The 26,965-nt window shown below is 44.0% G+C and overlaps 1 protein-coding gene across 1 annotated transcript in view; it reads left to right on the forward strand.

Annotated features, from left to right (window-relative positions):
* The first annotated feature begins 29 nt into the window (after positions 1-29).
* The window catches only part of ZNRF3 (zinc and ring finger 3), a 185,113-nt gene continuing 158,177 nt past the window's right edge, over positions 30-26,965 (forward strand). The window contains exon 1 of the mRNA XM_006869299.1: positions 30-188. The gene's annotated coding sequence lies outside the window, so the exon portion shown is untranslated. The remainder of the gene's footprint in view (positions 189-26,965) is intronic.

Raw genomic sequence — 26,965 nt, forward strand, 5'->3', positions numbered from 1 at the left:
CGCTGCTGCTTGGGCTGCTGCTGGCGGCCGCGGGGCCCGGCGCAGCGCGGGCCAAGGAGACGGCGTTCGTGGAGGTGGTGCTGTTCGAGTCAAGCCCGAGCGGCGACTACACCACCTACACCACCGGCCTCACGGGCCGCTTCTCGCGGGCCGGGGCCACGCTCAGCGCTGAGGGCGAGATCGTGCAGGTAGCCACCCGCCGCCCGGCCCCGCGCCGCCACAAGATGGCTCCGGGGGCTGTGCCCGCCGACCCCACAGCGGGCGGGTGGGCAGGGGGGGCACCAGGAGGCCGGCGGCATCCCTCGCCGACAGGCGGGCGGGTCACGGCCTCTGGGCAACCGGCGGGGTGTGTGCACGTGGGGGGCTTGGCCTGTGGGCCCGGGGTGGGCGGTGGACCGTAAGTCCCGGCACCCACACTGGGGCGGTGCCCTTGGGGCGGTTGGGCATTTCTATCTGCTTCAGGTGGAAGTGCCGAGAACTACCTGTTGCATGCCAGTTTGGAAAGACAGGGATGACGGCTTGTTTTCATTCAGTTCAGCGGCTTGACTCTCCATCCATCCATATTCTTTTGGGGAGCCACCAGGTTTGGCCGAGCATGACTTCCTCACCTGGGTGCTGACCCATCTGTTGGGTGAGGACCGGCAGGGGCGCAGGGGGAGGTAGCCGAAGAGTGGACGTGGGGGTACACAGGAGTGGCGGTGGAAGACCGCCCATGCTGCAATCCTCATATTACAGAGGGGTGCAGCAAGGAGTCCGCCTGCCCGCTTCTGGGCCAAGGACTTGTGCGGAGGGCCTGGAAGTCGGGAGACAGGGGCACGCACTGACAGTGCCTTCTCTACCTTGCTCGGTATGAAAGGTCTGCATTCCAAAATAAGCTGGCTGGAGACAGCTTTGAGCTGTGCCCACTCTTGGGAGGAGAAGGAGGAACTAGCAGCTCAGAGGATGGTTCGCTGGGCGGTTGGTTACCTTCCCGCGTCTCTGGCGGTGATTTTATCAGTTTGTTGGTAGACCGCAGGTGGATGGATGACGGTTCTGCTTGCTGCCGTGGGGAGGCATTTGAAATGGTTGGCTTGTCTCTGAACCTGCTGGTGTGATAGGATGCTTGCAGGGCCTGTGCTTTGGGGGTTCTGTGCTTTGCTTTTGGGCCAGTTAAAATGAAGAGAAGGCACATGTAGCCGAGTGTGGAGCCCCTGCGTGGGCAGGACAGGGAACTTGCATGTTGGCTCCTTAGAGGTATATCTTGCAAAGCCAACAGGCGGCTTTTTTTTTTTTTTTTTTTTTTGTCTAGCGATTATCAGCAACATTGCCTTCAGGGCTCTTATCCCCTTCTTCAGCACCTGTGGGGTAAATAGAAGGGGAAAACATGTTATTTAAGTCTTGTGACTACCTATATTGCTAAAGACTTTTCAATTTTGTGTGTGTGTGTGTGTAATGATAAAATTGTAGTGTTTAATTCATAAGCTTTAGAGACCTTGCTGTGCTGAAGATTCCTAAACCTTTCAGCCCCCACCTTCAAGAATTGTGTGACTTAACTCCTGTCCCTATGTCACTTTGTCTCAGAGCTTCACAATGCCCTGGTTGCTTTAGAAGTGTGTGATTTGTAGTCCTCCAAGGAAAAGAGAAAAAGATTATTTTAGCATGACACTTCACTTATTTGAAGGATACTTGAAAAAAAAAATGCAGTGTTTTAACTTGTACACTTTTTGAGAGTTTGTCTGGCAGATTATCCATTATGGGTTGTGCTATGCTTTGGAAAATATCTTGGCTTCCCCATTTAATACAAAATTAGCTGCTTAGACATACCATTTGTAACTATTTTATCTTTCTGAATAGAGACAGAAAGTGTGAGAGGGAGCCTATTCTCTTTTGAAACTTTTTGAAATGCTTATCTATCTCTTTTGTTGTCCTCTGTTGTTAAGTGCCATTGAGTCAGTTTTGACTCCTAGTGACCCTGTGTAGGTTTCCAAGGAGCAGCTGGTGGGTTTGAACTGCCATCCTTGTGGTTAACGGTCTAGTGCTGATCCAACAGCGTTATACCAGGACTCTATGTAGTCCGTTAACCTAGCAAAAAAAAAAGAAGTCAACAATTGCTAAGTAAAGAAAAGTAACTTAAATCGTATTAAATATGCTGACCGGTTAAGCAGCTGTGGCAACAGTAGTGAGCTTGGCCCAGGATCAGGCAGTGTTTCATTCTGCTGTGCATAAGGTTGCTATGGGTTGGTACCGACTCAATGGCACCTAACAACAATACCTCAAAACCAAATCCACTGCAATTCTAACTTGTAGCACCGCTATGAGATGGAGCTAAAGTGCCCTATAGGGTCTCAAAAGCTGTAATCTTTAAGGCTCTCATCATTGTTCAGAGAACTGAGGCGTGCTGTTACTTCAAACCCCTGATCTTTTGGTTAGCAGCCAAGCACTTTAGCCACAGTGCCACCAGGGCTACTTGTAATCACTGATAAAACCCACTGTCATCAAATTGATCCCGACTCCTAGGTGTGGTGCTGTAAGATCAGCACTGGACTGTGAATCACAAAGTCAACAGTTCAAAACCACCAGGTGCTCCTTGGAAACCCTGTACAGGGTTGCTATGAGTCAGAACCGACTCCATGGCACTTGACAACAACAACAACAACCTACCAAGTCTATAGTGACACTATAGTAGAGTAGAACTGCTTCTTAGGGTTTCCGAGACTAAATCTTTATTGGAGCAGACAGCCTCATCTGTTCTTCTATGGAGCAGCTGGTGGGTTTGAACTGCTGACTTGTGGTTATCAACCAAACACTAACCTCATTGCTCCATGCAATCATAAATACCAAAATACTAAATTCACTGCCATTCAGTCAATTCTGAACCATAATGATCCTGTTAGGGCTTCCAGGGCTGTAAATAATTTTTTTGGAACAGAAAGCCTCATCTGTCTCCTGTGCAGCAGCTGGTGGATTTGAATTGCCAACCTTGAAGTTACAGCACTCCCAGGGCGTCTGCAATCACTAATTGTTGTTAATTGTCATTGAGTTGGTTCTGACTCATAGCAACCCCATGTAGGGTTTCCAAGCTAGTGGGCTTGAACTGCCAACCTTGTGGTTCAGTGCTTATGTTGTGGTGCCACAGCAAGACTTCCTAATAGGTGTCCTTAATTTGTTTATAATTGCAATGATGTTGGTGAGCTTATCTGTGCTGTCAGAACAGTCATTTCTTAACGCATTCTACATCTTTAATAACTTTCTGTGGCCTGGTCCTTGAGCCTCTCTGTGTCCTCAGATGGAGCACAGCATGGCTCCCTGGACTCTTTGAATAGTGCTGGATTAAAGTAGCAGGAGTGGCCCTTGTTGGCCCTGGAAAAAGGGTGCTTTTTCTTTTCTTTTTAATAAGAAAAGCTGATGGACAGAGGTGCATAAAAATGGCAGCAACCCTTCTTCCCACAGCACACTCTACTCAGCTGGCTTCAATAGTTCATTGCAGTGGTTACACAGAATCCGAATACTATATTCACAGTGATGGGGCTTATTGTTGTTTTAGTGCCGTCAAGTCAGTTCCAACTCATACAGACTCTGTAGAGGGTTTCATAGGAGCGACTGTGGATTTGAACTGTCTACCTTTCAGTCTAGTGCTTATCCTACAGCACTACACCAGGACTTCTGGGGCTTATTAAGGAAGTTTATTTCTAGCATATATTTAGGTCTGTTACAACACCAGGCAGAAGAAACCTTGTTTAGCCAGCCTGGCTTTTGCCCCAGGTGACTCCAGTAGCAGCTTATCTCCCCTCAGTTGCAACATAACATCTCTTACGTTCCTTTCAGCTATTACAGATAATGATAACCAGAGTAACCATCTAAGAAATCAAAAGCTTCACTTCCAGTGCCCCTTCATTCTCCTTTACAAACCCCATGCTTCGAGTAGTTTGAAACCATTCCACTGAACCCCATTTCTAACACCAGCGGCAATAACTGGCACCACTAATCCCTCCCAGGGTGTGTTCAGTAATTCATTGCAGTGGCCCTTTCTCTCAGCCCTACACCCCCCTCATCCTCCTATATGGACTAGGTAGTGCCCGTAGTCATAAGAGTCCACATAGCTTCCTACACTCCACACCAGTCAGCTCTTATCTCTTAACCCAACCCTTCATTGCTGCACATTCCCCCACTTCCACTCATCAGGTGGCCCCAGGTGGTCACTAGGGAGCATGTCAGGTTGTCTGCTTCTCAGCTCTCCTTAACTTTCATTCCTACAAGGGAGCTTTCTCTGATGGGCACAGACTTCCTGCCTCAGTGCATCCAATGGCAAACTGCTCAAACTTCAAATGCCAGTTTTTTTGTTTTTTTTTTTAATCTGCAGGTCTTTAATAAAAAATCTGTTCTCTCAGCAGTTGTGTGTGGGTGTGCATGTTTTTTCAAATGTGCATTTTTCTGACTTAATGTTCTAGATGGGGCTCAGGTTTCGACCTAAGTCTCTATATTCTATACACAGGCTACTGAGTTTTTTAAAAAAGCCTGTTCCTTCTGGGAAATTCCTAACTTCACTTGTAGCAAACCTAACCAAGTATAGGCTGAATGCGGACTTACAAGCTCTCTATAATCAAGATCTGTTGTTACAACACAAGGTAGAGGAAACCTTGCTTAGCCAGTCTGTTTTTTGCCTTAGGTGACTCCAGTAGCAGCATCCCTCCCCCCTCACCCCCCAAGTTGCAACATAAGATCTCTTACTTTTTTTTTTGGCCGTTACATGTATGGATAACCAAAGTCACCACCTAAGAATTGGGTTTCACTCTCATGCCCCTTCATTTTTTCTCTTACAAACCCCTTGGTTTCATGAATCTGGAGTCATTGTAATGGACCCTGCTTCTGTCACCAACTGCAAAAAATGGCATGAACTCTCCCTCCCTCCCATGGTACATTCTCCTTAGCTGGGTTCAATAATTCATTGCAATGTCCACATAGAACTCAGACACCATACTCACAGTTAAGGAGTTTATTAAGGAAGTTAACAGGTTGCAGTTTAGGGTCAGCATTGTTCAGGGCACAGTACTTCTAGGCAGGACAGTCTCTCCTCCGCTGTGCCCACAGGCAGGCCTCTCTCTGGCCTTCAGCCCCTTGGTCAGGCTTCTGCCCTGCTCTGGCAATGCTGCAAAGCTCTTTTTGGGCTACAGATAATGCCCAAAGTGTACTCTGCTCATTATGATGAACCCTTCACTGAAGGTGCTCAGCAAAGCTAGCTCCCCAGTTTAGTGCCTGGAGACACCTCACTCTACAAGTGAGTCTTCTGCCCAAAGGCACTCAGCTTCACTTGTTCCGTGGTCAGGGAAGGCCACCACTGTCTGGTGCTTCGGCTCTTGATTCTGCTGCTGCTACTCTTCCTCTGCCACTTCTCCTGTGTGACAGCTTTCCATCACTGGGTTGAGAGGGTTCAGTGAGCAAGGATTCTGGGGTTCAGTGGACACATTCCACTCCTGACTTTTCTTTAATGGTAGTAAGAATTCCCATTCCGGCTTCTGAGACAGCTCATTTTATACCCACCCATGTCAGAGTCCTAAGTTTTTACTGTCACAGTTGGTACGATTAACTATCATAATTGAATTATCCTATCAAGGGAAAAATTAAACATTGCTTGGTGGGAATTATAAAGACTATGGGTAGAAGAGCTATGTGAAGTAATTCAGTGTACCGCAGGCCATTAGCCCTTTAATACTTGAAGGATTCACTTTCCTCGTTTCCATTCATTTTAATTATTAAGTACACCCATGAAAGCTGGTAAGCCAGCCACATCATGCCTTTATCTGCTCCCATTTTAGATATCCAATTTATAAATTGCCCTTCCTTATTAAACCAATGTGGTACTTACTAAACCAAGGATAAGCATGCAACCTCAAGATTGGTTTTAGCTGCAAGGTTCAAACTTACCAGCTACTCCTCAGAAACCCTATATAGGGTCACTATGAGTCGGAAGACTCATTAACAACCTGCGATATGCAGACGATACAACCTTACTTGCTGAAAGTGAAGAGGACTTGAAACATTTACTTATGAAGATCAAAGAGCATAGCCTTCGATATGGATTACATATCAATGTCAAGAAAACAAAAATCCTCACCACTGGACCAATAAACAACATTCTTATCAATGGAGAAAAGATTGAAGTTGTCAAGGACTTCATTCTTCTTGGATCAACTATCAACACTCACAGAAGCAGCAGTCAAGAGATCAGACGACGTATTACACTGGGCAAATCTGCTGCACAGGAACTTTTTAAAGTATTGAAGAGCAGAGATGTCAGCTTGAGGACTAAGGTGCGCCTGACTCAGGCCATGGTGTTTTCAATAGCCTCATATGGATGCGAAAGCTGGACAGTGAATAAGGAAGATCGTAGAAGAATTGACGCCTTTGAGTTGCGGTGTTAGAGGAGAATACTGAAAGTGCCATGGACTGCCAAAAGAACCAATAGATCTGTTTTGGAAGAAGTGCAGCCAGAATGCTCCTTGGAGGCCAGGATGGCTAAGCTTCGTCTCTCATACTTTGGACATATTGTCCGGAGGAAACAGTCCCTGGAGAAGGGGATGTCATGCTGGGTAAGGTGGAGGGTCAGAGAAAAAGAGGAAGACCCCTAATGAGATGGATTGGCCAGGTGGCACCATTGATGGACTCAAGTGTGGCAGCGGTGGTGAGGTTGGCCCAGGATCGGACATTGTTTCGTTCTGCTGTGCATAGGGTCGGTATGAGTCAGTTCCAACTCGATGGCACCCGACAACAACAACAACATGAGTCGGAAACGACTCGACAGCACTTAACAACAATGAACCCAGTACTCAGAGGAGGCAAGCATCTTCCTCGTGGTGAAGAATCTTCATTCTGGTTGGAACTTTGAGCATCTGAATCCATAAGCAAAGTTTAGTCCAGAGCAAGTCATTAAAATTGCAGCAAATTTACACCAACTTACAGTATCAAACATCTCTCTTCATTTAGTTGGGTTCATCCTAGATAGGTCAAATGGGTACCAACTGCAAGCTTAGGAGTCCACACACACCTCCCTGCACTTCAGACCCACAGGCTCCTTCTCTGTCTTAGCTTGAAAACCTCTCCCCCACCTCACAAATTAACTATATGTGTGATTGTAGGTTCAGGAGTCCACACATCTCCCTAAACTTCAGCCCTTCCTTTTCTCTCTCAGCCCATCTGTACATTGTTGCATATTCCCCCACTTCTACTCATCAGGTGGCCCCAGGTGGTCACTAAGGAGCATGTCAAGTTGTCTGCTTGTTGGCTCTCCTTAGCTTTTATTCCTACAAGGGGGCTTTCTTTGATGGGCACAGACTTTTCCTGCCTCAATACATTCAGTAGCAAACTGAAATTTAAAAAGGCAATCATTTTTCATTCTGCAGGCCTTCTAACCAGAAATCTGTTCTCTCAGCCGTTGTGTATGGGTGTGCATGTATTTTCAAATGTGAATTTCCTCATTCTGAAGATTCTAGATGGGGCTCAGGTTTCCACCTAAGTCCTCATGCTCTATACACAGGTTACTGACTTTTTTAAAAAAAACTTGTTCCTTCTGGGCAATTCCTAACTCCACTTTTAGCATATCTAACCAAATATAGGCTGAATGTAGGCTTACAAGCTCTCTATAATCAAGATCTGTTGTTACAACACAAGGTAGAGGAAACCTTGCATAGCCAGCCATAGCCAGCCTGGTTTTTTGCCTTAGGTGATTCCAGTAGCACTGTTCCCCCCCCCCCCCCCAAAATTGTAACATAACATCTCTTACATTCTTTTTGGCCATTAGAGGTATTGATAGCCAAAGTCACCATTTAAGAATCACGCTTCAGTCTGTTTCTTCATTTTTCTCTTACAAACCCATGAGTTCCATGAGTCTGGAGCCATTGCAGCGAATCCTGTATTTGATACCAACTGCAAAAAAAAAATGCCATATTTTACTCAGCTGTGTTCAATAATTCATTGCGATGGCCACACAGAATTCAGACACCATACTCAAAATTATGAAGTTTATTAGGGAAGTTAACAGGTTGCAATTCAGGGTTAGAAATGTTCAGGGCACAGTTCTTCCAGTCAGGACAGCCTCTCTGTGGCCTTTGACCCCTTCTGCTCTACTCTGGCAAAGTTACAAAGCTCTTTTAGGGCAGCAGATAAATGTCCAAAAGGCACTCTACTCACTGTAAGGCTCAGCCCCAGGATGCTCATGCTAGTTTTGTGGGTCAGCAAGCCTATCTCCTCAGTTAAGTACCTGGAGGTATCCCGCTCCACAAGTGAGCATCCTGTGCAAAGGCACTCAGCTTTACTTGCTTTGTGGACTGGAAAGCCCACTGCTCTGTCTGGTGCTCTGGCTCTTGGTTGTGTTGCTGCTGGCCCTCTACTCCTCTGGGACCACAGCTTTCTGTTCTTGGGCTGAGGAGGTTCGATCTGCAAGGATCTCAGGGTCTAAAGGACACATCTATTCTTGGCTCTTCTTTGATGGTAGTGAGAGCCACTATTCCTACTTTGAAGATGGCCTCATTTTATACCCCTTAGGTGGTGGTGGTGATGTACTGTAGAGTCGATTCCGACTCATAGCGACCCTGCATAGGGTTTCTGAGGCTGTAAATCTTTATGGGAGCAGAAAGCCTCATCTTTCTCCTGCAGAACTGCTGATAGTTTCAAACTGCTGACCATAACCACTACACTACCAGAGCTCCTTATACCCCCTTAGAGTTAAAAGTTTTTACAACCACAAATTAGCCCTGTTAGCAAACATGGCTGATTCATATCATCTTATTAGTATCTTGTCCCACCTTCTCTTACTGAGACCCATCAGGGAAAAAATGTTTACAAAGAAGTAATTCACGGTAGTGCAAGTCACCTCCAGCCTCGTCAAGCCATTAGCCCTTTCACACTTGAAGGATTCACTTTCCTAATTTCCAGTTATTTTAGGAGGAGACGAGTATTTCCCTTAATGTGAGGAATCTTCATTCTGGTTGGAACTTTGAGCATCTGAATCCATAAGCAAAGGCAAGTCCAGAGCAAGTCATTAAAATTGCAGCAAATTTACACCAACTCACAGTATCAAACATCTCTCTTTTCATTTGTTTGGGTTTTGGCCAATTCAGCCCTAGACATCCTAGCTAGATCAAGTAGGTAACAGCTGTAAGCTTGGGAGTTCACACATACCTCCCTGCACTTCAGACCAGCAGGCCCCTTTTCTCTATCAGCCCTAACCACCCCCCATGGACTAGTTTGGTGCTTGTATCCTCGAGAATCTATACAAACTTTAAACCAGCCAGCCCTTCCTCATCTCTCAACCCATCCTCCTTTGCTGCATGTTTCTCCACTTCCACTCATTCAGGTGATCACTAGGGAGCTGGCAGGCAGTGAGGTTTGTTGGCTCTCTTTAACCTTCAAGTTCTAGAAGGGGGTTTTCTTTGATGAACACAGACTTTCTCTGCCTCAAGGCATCCAGTGGCAAATTGCTTGCTTGAAATTAAAAATCACAGTCATTAAAAAAAAAAAAAATTCTTCAGGTCTTCCCTTTAACCAGAAATCTCCTGTTCTCTCAGCAGGTGTGGGTAGGTGTGTATGTCTTTTCAAATGTGAATTTCTTGACTTTGAAAGTTCTATATGGGGCCCAACTTTCCATCTAAGCCCCAGTGCTCTATATACAGGCTACTGACTTAGAAAACAAAGCCTGTTCCTTCTGGGCAATTCCTAACTCCCCTTTTAGCATATCTAGCCAAGTATAGGCTGAAAGCAGATTTACAAGCTCTCTATAATCAAGATACCCAATAGTTATTTTTAGCACACATTTAGGTCTGTTACAACATTGTGTAGAAGAAACCCTGCTTAGCCAGCTTGGCTTTTGCCCCAGGTGACTCCAGTAGCAGTTTATCTCCCCTCAGTTGCAACATATAACATCTTTTACATTCCTTTCAGCCATTACATTATCAAATTACCTTAGAATTCCTAAAGAGGGGAGAGCTTCCAAACAGGTTTCTATCCCTAAACCATGATAGAAGTGCTACTGAAACCCTACTAGAAGTAACAAGAGCAATGCTACAGTACTTGTGACTCTTAACTATTTAGATTTGGTCTTTGGAAAATGAACTTGTTTCTGAATGCCATAAAACATTCACTAGCAAATCATACAGCTTTTTAAAAATGGTAAATAAGAGGTTTAGAAAAGTTCAACTAGAGTACTGAACAATATGATGAATCTGAAGCTGAACACCAATTTGTTGCTTTTTCTTTTCTTATTCAGACTTGTTATATTCTTTCTCCATCAGCTTTTCTTATTAAAAAAAAAAAACTAGACTAGAATAGATACCTAGTCATCCACTTATTTTCCCAGGTATTTTTAATTGGATTAACTGTTTAGTGATTTTCTTGGGTCAGTAGGAGGCTGGAGGGTTTGAATCACCAGTCTTCGGATGAGCAGCAGAGCACTTAACTACAACACTGCCAGTACTCTGAGAGAGAGAACATGGAGGAGAGACTAGAGGGTGGTGGAGAAGCGCAAATGTCATAATTTAGTTCTTGGAAGTAGCCTCCAGGAGTTTTGTGGGCATTTTTGTCTTAAATAACTTTCCCAAGGTCACCAGTGAGTACTGGACGAAGGGAGAGCTTGTAACTTTTGACATCTCAACCTGTGAAAATGATGGTGAGCACAGTGTGTGGGTAGGAAATGCTATTAATTACTTTTATTGTCTTATTTATTCACACAGCGTTAAAGCCCATAAGCATGCTAGATAGAGTAGCAGGCATCCTGCTTGAGTGCTGGAGAAGTTAATGACACTCTTCTAGTTCTGGAGTGTTGAAGTGGTCAGCAGTTCAAACCCTCCAGCTGCTCTTTGGAAACCCTATACGCTACTTCTATGAGTCAGAACCGTCACAATGGCACTTAACAACAACAGTTCTGGAGTGTGGAACTTTAAAAGATTCTTAGACATATTGATAAATATTTCATTTTTGGACCTATCTGTTGCTCTTAATAAGATCATCATTGGAAACTTTCACTCAGCCCTGCAGCTCGCATGACTGGTGATGTTAGATAAAGGCCTGATTAAACACTGGCTAGTGGTATGTGGAAGAAGCTCTGGTAGTGTAGTGGTTATGAATTGGGCTGCTAATCTCACGGTCAGCAGTTTGAAACTACCAGCTGTGGCGAAAGATGAGGCTTTCTGCTCCCATAAAGATTTACAGCCTCAGGAACCCTACATAGGGTTGCTATGAGTCGGAACCGACTCCATGGCACATAAAACCACCACCACGAGTGATATGTGGGAGTCGTGTGGTGCTGCAGGATAATGCGGTGGATTGCAAGGTCAAGGTCAGTTTGAGCCTTCAGGTTCAAACTCACTAGCTGCTCCTTGGAAACCCTGTACAGGGTCGCTATGATGGCACTTAACAGAAACAACAATAACGGTGGTATGTGGGAGCCCTGGTGTGGCGCTGTAGGGTAAGCACTGAACCGTAAGGTCTGTTTGAACCAAAAGGTCAGTGGTTCAAACTCACCAGCCGTTCCTTGGAAACTGTACAGGGTCACTAGAAATCGGAATCAATTTGATGGCGCTTAAAGGAGCTCTGGTAGCGTAGTAGTTATGAATCGGGCTGCAAACCTCAAGGTTAGCAGTTTGAAACTACCAGCTGCTCCGCTGGCGAAAGATGAGGCTTTCTGCTCCCATAAAGATTTATAGCCTCAGAAACCCTGTTCAGGCTCGCTATGGGTTGGACCCGACTCTACAACACTTAACAACAACAACAACAAACCCACAAACAACAGTGAAATGTGGCAGATGCCCTGGTTAAAGAGCTCAGGTACTAACCACACAAAACAGATTGGCAGTTTGAACCCACCAGCAACTCCTCAGGAGAAAGATGAGGCAGTTGTACTCGACATGTCCTATAGGGTCACTAGGCTAGATGGCTTTGGGGTTTAGATTAGTGTTATGTGGATTGATTACATCAACAAAGAAAATTTACATCTCTTAGTGATGTAAGATTGTTTTAAAGTAGAAGTGCATTTTTCCTTGAAGGTAAAATTTAGAAATGCTTAAGAAATTCATTTGTGGGGACACTGGATGGGAGATTTTGTGTAACTTTAAAATCAGCCTTTCTAGATCCTGGGTTAAGTGTTGAATGGAAAACCAAGGCAGTGCCTTTAGCTATCTAGAGCTGGCTGGACTAGATAAGGCCTAGCTGACCTTAAGTGTCCCATTTTAACTGAAGGTATCAAGGAGAAGAGTTTTTTGGAAACAGATTCTCCTGCCTTGTTTCCTTGTTTGAATAAACGCTAAACTGTTCCTGCAGTTTAGCATTTGACCGCTTTCTTTTCATCTCCGTTTAAAGTGAATTTAACAGGCTTGCCTTCTAAAAATTACTTGGTCCTGTTAGAACAATGTGTGCTGACAGCTGATCTGGATTTACACAGAACGGAATTGCTGACTGTCTTGTCAGATGGGCCTTCATAAGTTAAAACAAGCATTTGATTTTGGGGGAAAATTAGGCCTTGCTTTGGAGTGGAAGTCCGATGCAGTAACCCTGCAACAGAGTAAAACTGCTGCCACATAGAGTTTTTAAGGTTGTAGTCCTGGTGTGGCACTGTTGATTCATGTGCTGGACTGCAGATTCGGTTTGAGCTGCAAGGTTGGAGGTTCAAGCACACCAGTTACTCCTCGGAAACCTCATACAGGGTCGCTATGGGTCGGAAGTGACTCCATGGCACTTAACAACAACAACAACAACAACAACAACAACTAATCTTTATGTAAGCAGACTGCCACATCTGAGGAGCAGCTGGTGGGTTCAAGCCTATTGGTTCACAGCTGAGTGCTTATCCACCACCACTCCTTTATGAGTTCTTAAGGACTCATATTTTCTGTCTTGTTCTCTGACAGCCTATTGGAGTTACTAATAAGTTGTGAATGGAGATGAGGGTGGGAGGAAGATAGGTGTGTAGTCTGTAGAATGGGGAAGGCCTTCTATTTAAAAGCATTTATTCTGTACAGGGCACTGTGCCAAGCAAGTCTTGTGTTTTTTTCTCATCTTCACACGAACACAGAATTAGTGACTATTGTGAACCCATTTTACAGATGAGGAAACTGAGTGCAAGAGAAAAAAATGGACTTTTCTAACCTCACATGACTTGCAAATTGTAAAACCTGGATTAAAACCCTTGTCTGTCTAGTCCCCAAAGTTATATTCTTAAGCTTTATACAAGTAGCCTCATTAAAACCCACTGCTATACAGTCAATAATGACTCAGCTACCCTGTAGACAGACTAGAGTGTCCCCATAAGGTTCTGAGACTGTCAATCTTTATGGGAGCAGATGGCTTCATCTTTCTCCTGAGGAGCGGCTGGTGGGTTAAACCACCCACATTGTGATTAGCAGCCCAGTGCTTAACCCATGGTGCCACCAGGACCTCTTAAGTGGCCTCCTGCCACAGAAGACTGATACTCTTAGGTTTGTTCCTGTTTTTGTCAAATTAGCAGCATTTTGTTGTTTAGAACTTTGACATTAATTCAAGAGTAATTTAAAAAAACAAAAAACAGTTTAGTATAGGGGCTTTTATCATGAGGGTCACAGACTTCCAGTGATGGTCCATGAACCCCTGAAGTGATATGTAGAAGTTCTTGCATATGTATATTTTGCTTTCCTGCAGAAGACTTACAGCTTTGTTGCTTGGAGGGTTTTATGATTTTCCTGCTACAGAAAAAGAGATTCCTAATGTGGTGCTGTGGGTTAGGCATTGGGCTGCTGCTAGCTATAAGGTCAGTGGTTCAAATCCACTAGCCCTCTGAGGGATAAAGATGAAGCTTTACAGCTTAAGAAATCTTGTATAAGGTCACTATGAGTTGGAATTGATTTGATGGTAGTAGGTTTGGTTTTTTGGGTTTTAATCTAATACCAAATTAAAAAACAAAAACAACAAAAACCCCAAACCAGTTGCTGTTGAGTTGATTCCTCCTTATGGTGACTCCTTGGATGTCAGAGTAGAATTGTACTCATAGGGTTTTCATTGGCTAATTTTTCAGAAATAGATTGTCAGATCTTGGCTTCCAAGGCATCTCTGGGTAGATTTGAACTGCCAACCTTTGGTTTAGTTGAGTGCTTAACTGTTTATTCCACCCAGGAACTCCAATGTAATACCATTCACCCATTAGTCCTTTGCTAAGCATTTGAGTGATGTGAGACTGGGGTTGACGAGAGTTGTAGGGAAGAAGTCTACATACTGATCATATGACAATATAACAAGCATATTCACTTGACAGACATTTACCAAAGGCCTGTTCTGTGCCTGACGTCTATTGCTATTGTCCTACGGAGTTCACAGTTGCTTATGGAGACAGATATGTGTATAGATAAGTAAGAATCCTTTGCTACTGGGTTCCCTACAGAATTGAGCCCTCAGGTTCTGTGGCATTGTTGTGTGCCACAAATTAACTTCTTGCCTGCATCTGTCTGGTACTAGTTATGTATTATCCATGAGAAGAATGAGAAAATACTCAGAGACTTCTCAACGGTAATGATCTGAGAAAGTAATGATCTGAACTCAGGGTTGTGGGAGCACAGAATGTTCATTTCCCCTATTGAATGAAATAGAGCATCTGTTGGTGCTGAAATGTCTTAGCAGCTCCTCGTACCTTCCCTTGGGATTGGGCAAGTCCCTGGCTCCACCACTGGATCCCCCATGGCTGCTGCTTACCAGACACTTGATAGTGATTGAACTGTGCATTTAGAGTGGGCATCAGGTAGGCTCTTACAGGCTTGGATTAATAGAAGGGAACAAGTTCATTTGGCTCAGTTAATACATTCTGGGATTATCTTTCCTTTTTAGTTATTATTTCTAGAAACCTGCTCAGTAGATAGAAAGGATGAAGTTCATTCTGGTTCTGGTAAACTCGCTGGTATTATAATACCAAATTCTATCTCAGGAAGAGTTCCTGATTGGTGCAAATCATCAACATTTCAGTTAGCAACCGAGCATATTAAGGGTTAACTGAAATTTTGATGATTTGCGTCCACCCAGAGGTACCTGGGAAGAAAGGCCTGGACAATAAAAACCAAAAAAATGAGCCATTGGAAACCTTATGGAGCGCAGTTCTACTGTGACACACATGAGGCCAATGTGAGTCAGAGTCAACTCAATGCAGCTGACTTTTTATTTGAGCGTAATTGATGTGTGTGCACAAATGTGTGCTTTTGGGGGCAGGGTATATGGCCATTATAAAGGTCTGAAGATGTTCTGCTGAATATTGGAGAAAAGCCATCATGTGGACAAGTCTTATGGATGGATAGACATACAAAGAAGTCCATGGCCAAGCCCTAGTATCCCTAGAAATAACTATGTAGGCTTGGTGTTCAGAATCATTAACCTGGATATATATCATATGAAGACTTTGCTCCTGCATGACATTTCCCAAGTCTATAGAAAGTGGATTTGCAATCTCTGAAGCTTCATAATCAGACGAACCAGATGCATCCCTTTAATGTTTGAGATAAGGAGACTGAGCCCAGAGCAGTCCAGTGCCTTGCTCAGGCACCACGTGGTGAGGTAGACATGCCTGGATTAATATCTGGGTCTCTGACTACCAAGCTTGGAGGCTTTGTGGGATCCCTGGCTAAACCCTGGCTGAGTATAGTAGGGAAGATAGCAGATGCAGAAGTGTGCTGGATGTTCAGGTGTATAATTGAAGAAAGCCAGGCATTCTTAAATTATACATTGGGCTTAAGCAGTTACTTTTCTCCTCTAATTAATTCAGATTCCAAGTCTGTTAGTCTTCCTGGGAGAACTTTTAAAAATAGCTGCTAATGATCAAGTGCTGATTGTGTGCCAGTTACCAGGCACAGCGCTGTCCCCAAAATCAACACATGAGGTTGGTGGCATGTCCCAAGTTTTCACACAAGAAAATCAAGCATGGAGAGAAGTCAAGTCACATGTCGAGTTGTTGTAGAGCTGGGATTCAAACCCAGGCCTCCCTGATCCTGAAGCCTTTTTTTTCTTTGAAGAAGATGGCTTTCTACACTTGTGGTGAGGTTGTGTAAAGTGATGATGGAATTTTTTCTTCTTGTTAAGTGTAGTCTTTCTGACTCATAGCGACCATGTGTAAGAAGAATTCTTTGTAGGAGCAGAAAGTATCAAACCACCCACCTGGTGTTTCACAGTCCAGTGCTTATCCTATAGAACCACCAGACTCCCATCTTAAACCATATGTTGTTGTTGTTGTTAAGTGCCGTGGAATTGGTTTCGACTCATAGCGATCCTGTATAGGGTTTCTGAGGAGTGGCTGTTGAGTTTCAACCGCCAACCTTGTGATTGAAACCAATCTTGCAGTCTAGTGCTTACCCAACAGTGCCATACCAGGACTCCTCTGAAACCATAGTCTCTTAATATTTCTGGGAGGAAAACACAAAACTAGACCAACAAGACAAGAATTTAGTTGTATAGAAATCCAGACCTGAGATCCAGAAATGAGTTTGTAACTGAGAAAACACTCTATAGAACAATTCTTTCCTTCCTTTTTTCTTATCAGAGAAGGTTCATTCTAACTTACCCCCTCCCCACTCCTCCTCCCTTTACACATACACAAAGAGCTAACCTGCTCTGTTTGGGACGAGGGATCAATGACTTGAAAGATACAGCTGCTACTCGATGGCACTTCTGTTGTGTTTGGCTCTTGAAAATGTTGGAACATTTAAAGGACTTTTCTGATATGAGACACACCTCCTCCTTTCCTGCCTCTTCATTTCCTGTGGTGAACATTTTAGAGTCATTTGGGAGTGTGCATGGCTTTCTCCATAGAGGTCCTATCCATGTCTATCCCTTCCTAACATTGCATGGGCTGGACCTTCCTGTTTGATGTAGAGGACTGGGAGTTTCCCTGCTTAGTCCACCCTCCTGGCTGGTAGAATTCTTTAATCAGCTGTCACTGGTGTGTGCTGTTCGCATGACCCTACATAAGGCAGGAGACCTTATTTTACTGCAAAGGTGGGTAAGACATAGTCCCTGTCTACAGGCAACTGAAAGGAGCTCTGGTAGCGTAGTGGTTACGAATCGGGCTGCGAACCTTAAGGTCAGAGGTTCGAAACTACCAGCCACTCCGCGGGAGAAAGATGAGGCTTTCTACTCCCATAAAGATTTACACCCTTGGAAACCCTGTATAGGGTCGCTATGGGTCAGAACTGACTCGATGGCACTTAACAACAACAGGTAGCTGAGTATAGGGGGACAGAAGCATGAGTGAATGATGTGTGATTGGTACTTAGAATTTGACAAGTCCTGTCTGCATGAGGGGACAGTTGGGAGAGGAAGCCTTGCCTGGGGAGCTAAGTGTAGATCTGGATGACCCATTCTGAAGAAAGATGTAGTGAAGACACAGTATGAGATTTGGGCATTTGGTCTTGCCCCACTCATTCTAATTTTCCCTACCTTTTTTTAAAAATGTTTTATTGTGAATTATGTGATAGTTTACTGGGAGATAGTTTAATGGGAAAACATTAGTTTCACATTCATCCTGTCGTATATTGTTTCATTGCCATGCATCATCCATGCATCATCAACCAACCAGAGGGTATACCCTATAAGCCTGCCCCCCGGTCATCAGCACACAGCCCCTCTCCGGGTCTAAAGTCCCCAGCTGCTCCATCTCTCCACATCATTGTCTCTGCCTCCATCTCGGGGCGGAGGGGGGGCATCACTGCCTCTCTGGGTAGGGTCCTGCTCTCTGCTCTACTCCCTTGATGGTCCCAGGGACCTCTGCTCCTAAACTACAAAGTTAATCATTCCCCTCCTTGCTACAAAACATCTACCTTTAACATTTCCACCCCTCACAATCAGTCCTGATAACAGTTATTCACTATTATATCACAAGAGACCTATCCGTATTTCCTTTCATCAGCCTGGCCTAGACAGATTGCATTTCCCTACTTTTTGAGGTGAAAGCTGATGAAGTCTGTTGGGATGGACCTTTCTACTTGTCAAACAGATAGGAAGGAGGTGAAGAGTAGCGGTTGTTCCATTTATAGCTTGAATGAGATGTTTTAAGGTCTGACTTTGAGCGACTCTGTTGACTCACGGTAGTATTCAGAGAATGAGGTCAGCTGGCCCATTGTGGTTCAAAGGAGAGTATTTTCATTTTATTTATTACCCTTATGATATGTTGTTAGATTTGGTATTGATTTTCTTTGGTTTCCAACAGTCAATGATAGATAGGGTTGTTTAGACACTTGATATGTAGATTGGTTTGATTAGAAGGCTTTGATGATCCTTGAAGTTTGATGTGAAAATGTACTTTTAGCCTCCTCGGTACAGAAATTAAGGAACTCTGGTGGTGCTGTTGGATAAGCGTTGGGCTGCTAACAGTAAGGTCTGCAGGCTGAAAGATGAGGCTTTCTGCTCCTGTAACGATTTAGTCTCAGAAACTTTATACAGGGTTGCTGTGAGTTGTAACCCACTTGATGGCACAAAACCACCACCACCTAGAGATTGGTAGTCCTGGTGTGGTGCTGTAGGATAAGCATTGGACTGCTAACCACAAGGTTGGTGGTTTAAACGCACCAGTGGCTTATCTGGAAACCCTATAAAGAGTTGGAACCGACTCAATAGTGCTTAACAACAACAACTTAAAAATGGAGTTCCTCCTAGAAGGTGCAAATGGTTAAACATTAAGCTGTGAACTGAAAAGTTGGAGGTTCAAGTCCACCCAGAGGTACCTTGGAAGTGGTGCTCTGCCTCTAAAAAAAAATCAACCATTGAAAAACTCTTAAGAGCACAGTTCTATGCTGAAACACACAGAGTCACCCTGAGTCAGAATTGACCTTATGCAACTTTTTTTTTTTAACCGTAAAGATGTTGTTGTTGTTATGTGCCGTTGAGTCAGTTCTGACCCATAGCGACTCTGTACAGGGTTTCCAAGGCTGTAAATCTTTATGGGAGCATAAAGCCTCATCTTTCTCCCGTGAAACAGCTGGTGGTTTCGTACTGCTGACCTTAAGGTTCGCAGCCCGATTCGTAACCACTACGCTACCAGAGCTTCTTAACTGTAAAGATAACCTTTTGTATTTTAGGGTACCCCTCTCCTCATCCTCCAGTGAGTTTACAAAGATTTTATAGAAATTCTAAAAACATTACATGGTGTTTATCATCCCACCTGGAGTATTTTTCTGATACTAAATACTATGAAACATTTTAAGTGAGTGCATAACAAATCTTGTTTTTCATTATAAAGTAACACTTTGAGAAATATCTCTTCTATGTTTCTTAATCATTTTCAAAGATGATAAGACACTTCTAGAATTTGGATAACTGGGTCAAGCAGTATAAACATTTCTAAGGACCTTGGTACATATTGCCATGTGGACGAGTGGTATAATATATAAGGAACCTTGGTAGCACAGTGCGTTAAGCATTGGCTGTTAACTGCAAGGTTGGTGGTCTGCTTCCATAAAGATTTACAGCTTTGGAAACACTGTGGAGCAGGTCTGCTCTGTCCTGTAAGATTGCTGTGGGTCAGAACTGACTCCATGGCAGTGTGTTTGGTACTAGATTGACATTCATATGCTCCAACTCACAACAGGAAGTCACTTTTTAAAACAAAAACAAAACAAAACATAAATTCATAAACACGAAAGGCTACACATTCCTGTTATTTACTAATAAAACACTATTTTGTTTTGTTTTTCTTTCTGCCATGAGGACCTAAGCTATGACTAGTGACTGCATTGAAGGGAAGACTCCTACTGTGGTATCGGGTCCCCTTCTTCACAGGTGTATCTGAGCACGATTGAGGAGCAGCAGGTTGCCTGGGTGTTCTGAGCAGGGATATCAGCAGCTGTCGAGGCGGACGGAGGGACCTCTGAGATTGTTGCCCAGCAGGGCACTGCTGCAACTGTGGTTTTCTGCACTGACTGTGTGTGATGGAGCAGTCGCTCTGCTTAGGAACAGGCTGGGTTTGGAAAGACCAACCATCATAAGTATGACCTCGTGACCAGAGTGACACTGTCAGAGATGTAAATCGGGCCAGGTATCAGACTGCTGGGTGCATGAAAATAGTAGGCTCATGGTTTTAAACCAGCTTCGGAATATTTTGGTTGATAACATTTTAGACATGTTCACATAAAAATCTGGGATTTGGACTCTTCTTGGAAAATGAAAAGATCTGGCCCCTTTAGGTCCACATTCCTACATGACAGCATCCTGCCACAGTGGAGTGAGTACCAGCTGTCCTCTTCCAGTGAGGCAGGGCCCTCTAGTTGATAGTCTGTCAAACAGCACAGACTTCCTTCATCACTGACAGTTGCATTCACGAGTGCCTGGCACCTTTTGGCATTGAGGTTAGTCATCCTTTTCAGTTGCTCTTGCTGCGTCTGCCTTCTCGTACCCTTTCTCAACCTCCTGTATATCACATGTTCATGAGTGGCTATACAACCCTTCAGTGGACTCCATGAGACTCGAGTTATGCTGCTGGGCAAGACCCAACTGGTCTTGGCATGGCCAGGGTGTTCTTGCTTTGTATGGGTGCCCCTGTCTTCTTCTGGACTTCTCAACGGAACCATGTGGCCTAGATCTTCACATAGATCTTTGCTTGCCCTTCCTGCTTTTGCTCCTTGATCCTTTACGTGTTAGAGTTACTGATTGTGCTGAGGGCCCCCTCAGAAATGTTGTGTCACAGCAAGAGGACTGAGGGCACGGACCTTTGTCTCCAGAGAAGCTGGGATAAGACCTCAGTCTTGGGGTTCCTAGATTGTGGTCTTTGTAGAAGGACATCCTGCTTTGGTAAGTTGAGTTCCAGAATGCCTTCCATGGGCCTGGGACCTGGTACTTTCAGGCCCCTGGTGTACTCTGAATGGCATCATCTCATTCGCCTCCTCATCTAGGAGCTCTTTCCCAGCATTCTGCCCCAGAAGGCCATCATCTGCTGTACAGGTTGTCAAGGCTTCTACCATACTTGATGTAGAATGGTCGTCTTTGTATCTAAGTGTATATAGTTTTATTTAAATGCCTTTGACATTGTTTGTTCAGTAACCTTTATAAGATTTTTGGAAATTTTTCTGAGCATCCAGACAGTTGGCATCTTTTCAGCAAGTGGCTCAGTTGTGGAATAGGAGTAGTAGGTGGGAAGCAGACAGTTAATGGCAGGGGTAGAACGTTAGAAGCTTGGCTTGTGAAGTAACTTCAGAATTTAAACCAAGGTACCTTGTGGCCGAGTCAAAGGGGAATGATGGTGTCCTCAAGACAATGCTTGGTTCACTCTTCCCTTTGTGTTGTGTATGGCAGCTGACCTGACCTCTTTGCTCCCAATACTGCCCAAGCCATCTTCCTGTCTCACACTTTCCCATCAGTTCCAACCCCATACCACCCCTAACCAGGATTCATCCTTCTAAAGAAGATAAGAAGATGATTATGTCACTTCTGTGATAAGATCTTGCAGTAACATCCCACTGTTTGCTGCTTAGCTTAGTACTGACTTTATAGTCCCTGCAGAGGCGAGCTGGGCTGTTTGCTCAGACTCTCTCATTATGGTTCTCCGACAGGGATATAGGTACTGGTGTTTTAGCCCTTGTCATCTGCATGGGGCCTGGGCTTTCTACCCTCTGCCCTTCTGCTGCTGAAAGATCTTCCTGTCTTTGCCTTTCTGTTCTTCCTTTCCCTTCTCCCAACTCTCTTATCCACAGGCCAAGCTTCCATTTCCTCCCTCCAAGCGTTTCCTAGTTCCACCAATGCATTCCTTCAAATGAAAGCTCTCTCCATTTTTTTTTTTTTTTTGCTTCTGGTCTTAAATGCCTTTTATTAATGGTTTCTCTTTCCCACAAGTTCACAGCTCCCAGCAGATCTGTCTTCACTCATCCACTTATTGCCTTGCATATAAACTCTTAAATATTTATTGAACTGAAATTCTTCTTCTAGTTAAAAAATATACAAGTTGATGCTTTGTGATGCATGTGATGAAGATGTTAGTATGGCCAGCAAAAAAGACTGGGCTTTTTGAAGGCTCATAGCAACTGTCTCTGGTTATAGAAACTGTTCATAAACTGTTTTCAGACATGGACGTGTCTTAGGGTCATTCCCAATAGTTGGGATGGACCCAACTCTCAGAAATAACTTTACCTGGTCTCTGGCCTTCAAGAGGCCTGTAGGAAGGGGGCAGGATGGAGATGGTGAACTCCAGTCCCTCTAGCTGGCATGTGGATGCATTGTTCACAGCACTTTGGGAAAGCAAAGACGCCTCAGTTTCACCGTAGACTTATAGGGAGTATATTTTATTTAAATATGCTTAATTTTTGGTGTCACTTGGTACTTTTAGAGACAGCAAATATGTAGCTCTAGAATGTTGTTGGGTGCCATCCAGTCAGTTCTGACTCATAGTGACCCTATGCACAACAGAACAAATCATTGCCTGGTTCTGCACCATCCTCACGATTGTTATGTTTGAGTCCATTGCCATTTCGGTTGCCGTTGCATCAGTCCATCTTGTTGGGGGTCTTCCTCTTTCTTGCTGACCCTCCACTTTACTAAGCATGATGTCCTTCTCCAAGGACTGGTCCCTCCTGATCCACCAGAAACAACTTTATATGAGTTAGTACTGACATTTGCACCATATTACTTCATTCCTTTTTTTTTGTCTTTTGGAATTTCTGGTGTGGGTCTTAATTCTATATCTAACTGCTGGGTGGGAAGCAAACAGTCTCCGTGCAGAAAAAGTTTTTAGATGTCAAACTAATGAACATTTGCTTTCCCCCTATTTCTGGGGCCTACTGTAAGCATTTGAGAAATTACTGAATTATTGCTTAGTGCTGGTCATGTTGGCATGCTAAATGTATTTCTGTTACTGTTGCCCTTTTTGATGGAACTGGCCTTCAGGAATATTCCAGAGTGTATCTGTGATGTGATGCATTTCACATGTACTAGACTGTTTTCCTGACCCGTCTGTAGCCCATCAATGCATGCAGCCCTCTTCCTAGGGATTAAACAGACAGCCAACATGTAGTTCTGAAGTTTTGGTGTTATTAAGTTTAAATCTCTAGGACCCATAAACTGGCTTGTGGTATTCAGTGTGCCGTGTGGGTGATTTCAAGTTCCAGTGGCTGTGGTCATTTTTGCATTTCCTGACTCTTGTGTTTAAATTTGCAGTCTCAACATTGCATCACCATAGGTTTTCACATTTAATGAATATTTATGTTGAGCCGAGTTCTATATGAATGTGGTGGTTTCTAACTTGATTATAGCTTGCTGTGTACTGTGGCCAGGAGTGCCCTACAGACAACAGAGCTGGCACACGTCTCAGCATGCCAAGGCCTGGCGGATGTGGTTAGGGACCACGGTGACTGGTGCTCTGGTTGCCATGCCAACCTTGTTTTTGGAAGGGGGAGGCTCTAAAACAGCAATGGGATGGGGCAGATGAGTTTTGGATATTTCAAGTAAAATTACTCTCTAGAAGAGCCCCTGCCTTGGATGGTGTAGAAAACCCCAGAATTCTTATTCAGATAGTATGTAGCATTTTCATTTACTTTTTAAAAGAATTATTTTTTAAAAATTTGTTTCTTTTGTACTTAATTCCATAAAATTCTCAGACAACATCTAGGATTCTCAACAGAATTTTAAAGGATGAAGCATTGGTCTCACCTCCTATTTTGTGCGTCTCTCCCTTGCACACATCTGGGTTCTAGATACCCTATCCTCCACCAAGACTCCCAGCACCCCATTGTGCCTTAGGTTTGCCCAGTGTTGTTCCCCTTCTGGCTAGTCTGTATCCGCCTTCCTCTAGCTGCACATTTCCTTTACTTTTGCACAACTGTTTGAGTTAGTCTCTTGATTTGCAGAAGCTATATGGTAGGCTTTTTCTGTGTTCCGGTGACACTGGAGCATAAACACTAGATTGCTAACTACAAGGTTGATGGTTCAAACACAGCAGCCACTCCATGGGAGAAAGATGAGGCTGTCTGCTCCTTTAAAGCTTTACAGTCTTGGAAAGCCTGTATAGGGTGGATATGAGTCAGAATGGATTTGATGGTGATGGGCTTGGGTTTGTTTGGTTTCATGTGTTCTACTGTGTCCTGTGGGGTTTCTATGAGTCAGAATTGACTCAGTGGCAGTGGGTTTGGTTTGAGTTGGGGTTCATGTGTGAGTGAATGTCTTCTCTACCTGCTGCAGTGTATACAGGGACTCTTCTGTTTCTTATTATCACGAACTATCCACACAGCCCCTTGCTCCCTGCGCCAGCCCTTACCCTTCTGGTAACTGTAGCCTAGGATGGTGGAATGGGAAGGAAAAGAACAACAGGAGGGGAGAATGGTTGAGGACTCTTCCCCCCACCCAAAGAAGGTCTTTCTTCTCCCCTCCCTACTCGTATATTCAACAAAGATAAGACCAAGGGTCATAGATGCTATCACTCATAACTGGGATCTTAGAATGCCCTGCTCTTGAGCTTTGGAAGGCTGAGCTGGGATGGGAGGAGGAGGAAGGACTTGGCCTCTTGGCCCCTTTGCTGTAGTTGTTCTATGTGGTTAATTCTCTGTTCTTAGTGGTGTGTGCAGTGAAATGTCAGGATGGGAATTGATCAGACCTGGTGAACACATCTACCAGCTTATTGTACTGTGGTGGCTTCATGTTACTGTGATGCTGGAAGCTGTGCCACTGGTGTTTCAACTACCAGCAGGTTCACCTATAGTGGACAGGTTTTGTGGAACTCCCAGACTGAAACAGACTAGGAAGAAGAAACAGATGGCCCACTTTTGAGGGATTACCCACCGAAAACCTTATGAATAGTAGTGGAACATTGTATGATACAGTGACAGAAGATGAGCCCCTCAGGATAGCTGAAAGTAGAGGGTCAAACATAATAACATAACATAATAAAAACTTAATGACAATTGTCAGGGTGGCACAGGACCAGGCAGTGTTTTGTTCTGTTGTACATAAGTTCACTACAAGTAGGAACCAACTCAACAACACCTTACAACAACAGTGAATGCAGAGCAGGAAGGAATTGTTTTCTCTGCTTCTTTAGAGGAGACCTCAGATCTCTTCTAAAGAGGCTGTGACGTGTCCAGGTTCAGATAACTAAGACAGAGCTACCTATGTTGCTTTCTTTTAGGCACTATCACACAGAGACCCTAGCCCTTGAATGAAAACTTAGCATCTCATTGGAGGTAGGGATGGAAGGGAGACTGACCATAAATTTAATTTCTGGTTGGTGACTTGGAGTCAACTCAGTTCTCATTAGATGTGGATTTTCTTTAGGCGGGGGTGGTATCTCAGTCATGTAACAGTTCCCCACTTCAGCCCAAAGGGTCCTTTGGTGTGAGTAGAAAAAGCAGCCCCATCCTCATTATATGTGACTTCCACTTTCCACTTGCCTGGAATTCCTGGGTGGTCAGAGATATGAATGTACCCCCTGGAATTGGGGGGCACTTACAAGGTGCTCTTTCAGTCACACCTGACTCTGAGTTGTTTCCTCCTCTGCCAACATCTCTTCTTCAGCAACTCTGATTTGCTGCTTTGGATTTCTCTAGACCAGTCCTGGAAACCCAGGGAGCCATGTTGTCAGAAGTGGGTGGAAAGCTAGAGAAGAACAATACCAAGAGAGGCTTAAGAAGTTGAGTGCTGGGATTCCTGATGTGCCTGGGCTTTGAGCTCTTCTCAGAGGACCTGGCTACAGTGCTGAGTCCCCAAGCACTTTCGGCTTTATCAAAGTTTGAACACATTTTAATGAAATGAGTATAATTTTTTTTTGTGTGTGTGTGTATGTGGAGCAGGAACAGTACTTCATTTTATGGGAGTAATTACAGATGGTTTTCTAATAACAGACCTACTTATAAGTTAACTTTGACTGTAACCTGATTTGGCTGTGAGTTCTCTTCTGTGTTATAACCATACGGATCTGAGAGGAGCTGGAAGGACACTTCCTGCCATGGCTGTCAGGAGCAGTGATTTTCCATTTTGTTCCTTCAGATACCAGCATCTACTAGGTTCTTTAAAGCCTGGTATAAATTTTGCAGAATGAAGTGGCTCTGGATTTCCTTTGATGGGAGAAGCAGCAGAGTGTGGAATCTCGAAGCTGACAGCTTGGGTTTAATTCTGACTCTACAATTTAACTTGCTATGCAAAAAAAAAAAAAAATCTCTCTGGCATTCTCAGTTTCTTCATTTGTAAAATGGAGTTAATCTTTCTTTCAATTTTTGGAGCACTTCTTTCCTTGAATTGTTGTGAAGATTAAGTTAGTTACTTGCCATGTGCAATTCATGTTTAGTGACAATGAGGGTGAATGTGATGATGAAGAAAATGGCATACAAAATCTCAAGATGTTCATCATGTATACTACTTCCTACTACTGCCAGCTGCCATTAAGTTAATTCCAATTCAACACAACCCCTTGTGTGTCAAGAAGAATTGTGCTTCGTGGGGTTTTCGATGGTGGGTTTTTCAGAAATAGATTGTGAGGCTTTTCTTCTGAGACAGCTTTTGGTTAGTAGCCCAATGCATTACTCATTTGCACCACCCAGCTATGCCTTCTCATGGGTACCAAGTATTTATGTTGTACTTCCCAAATGATTGCAAGTTCTTGTTCTAAAGGAGTAGTTTATTAAGGTTTGGAGACTCCTAAGCGTTAACCTCTGGGGAAGTTATAGAGTAGCTGTTGTTGTTGTTAAGTACCATCGGGTCAGTTCTGATTCATAGCGTCCATGTATAGGGGCTTCCAAGGAGTGGCTGGTGGATTTGAACTGCTGACCTTGTGCTTAGCAGTCTAGTGCTTATCCTATAGTGCCATACCACGACTCTCATCATACAGTATCATACAGTCGATATCTTTTTCATCCATATCATACATTAGGTATCTTTTCCCAAAATTTATAGAGCTTTACTACTTGCTCCTGTGTTCCTTCTCACCTAGAGTAGGGTTTGAGGACTTAAGGGTGGTTCTTAAGCATTTGCAAGAGGCTCGGGTTGTTCATTTCTCCCTAATTCCAACTCCTCCTTTCACATGTTTTCT

Source organism: Chrysochloris asiatica, unplaced genomic scaffold, assembly GCF_000296735.1.
Source record: "Chrysochloris asiatica unplaced genomic scaffold, ChrAsi1.0 scaffold00128, whole genome shotgun sequence".
NCBI classification, from domain to species: domain Eukaryota; kingdom Metazoa; phylum Chordata; class Mammalia; order Afrosoricida; family Chrysochloridae; genus Chrysochloris; species Chrysochloris asiatica.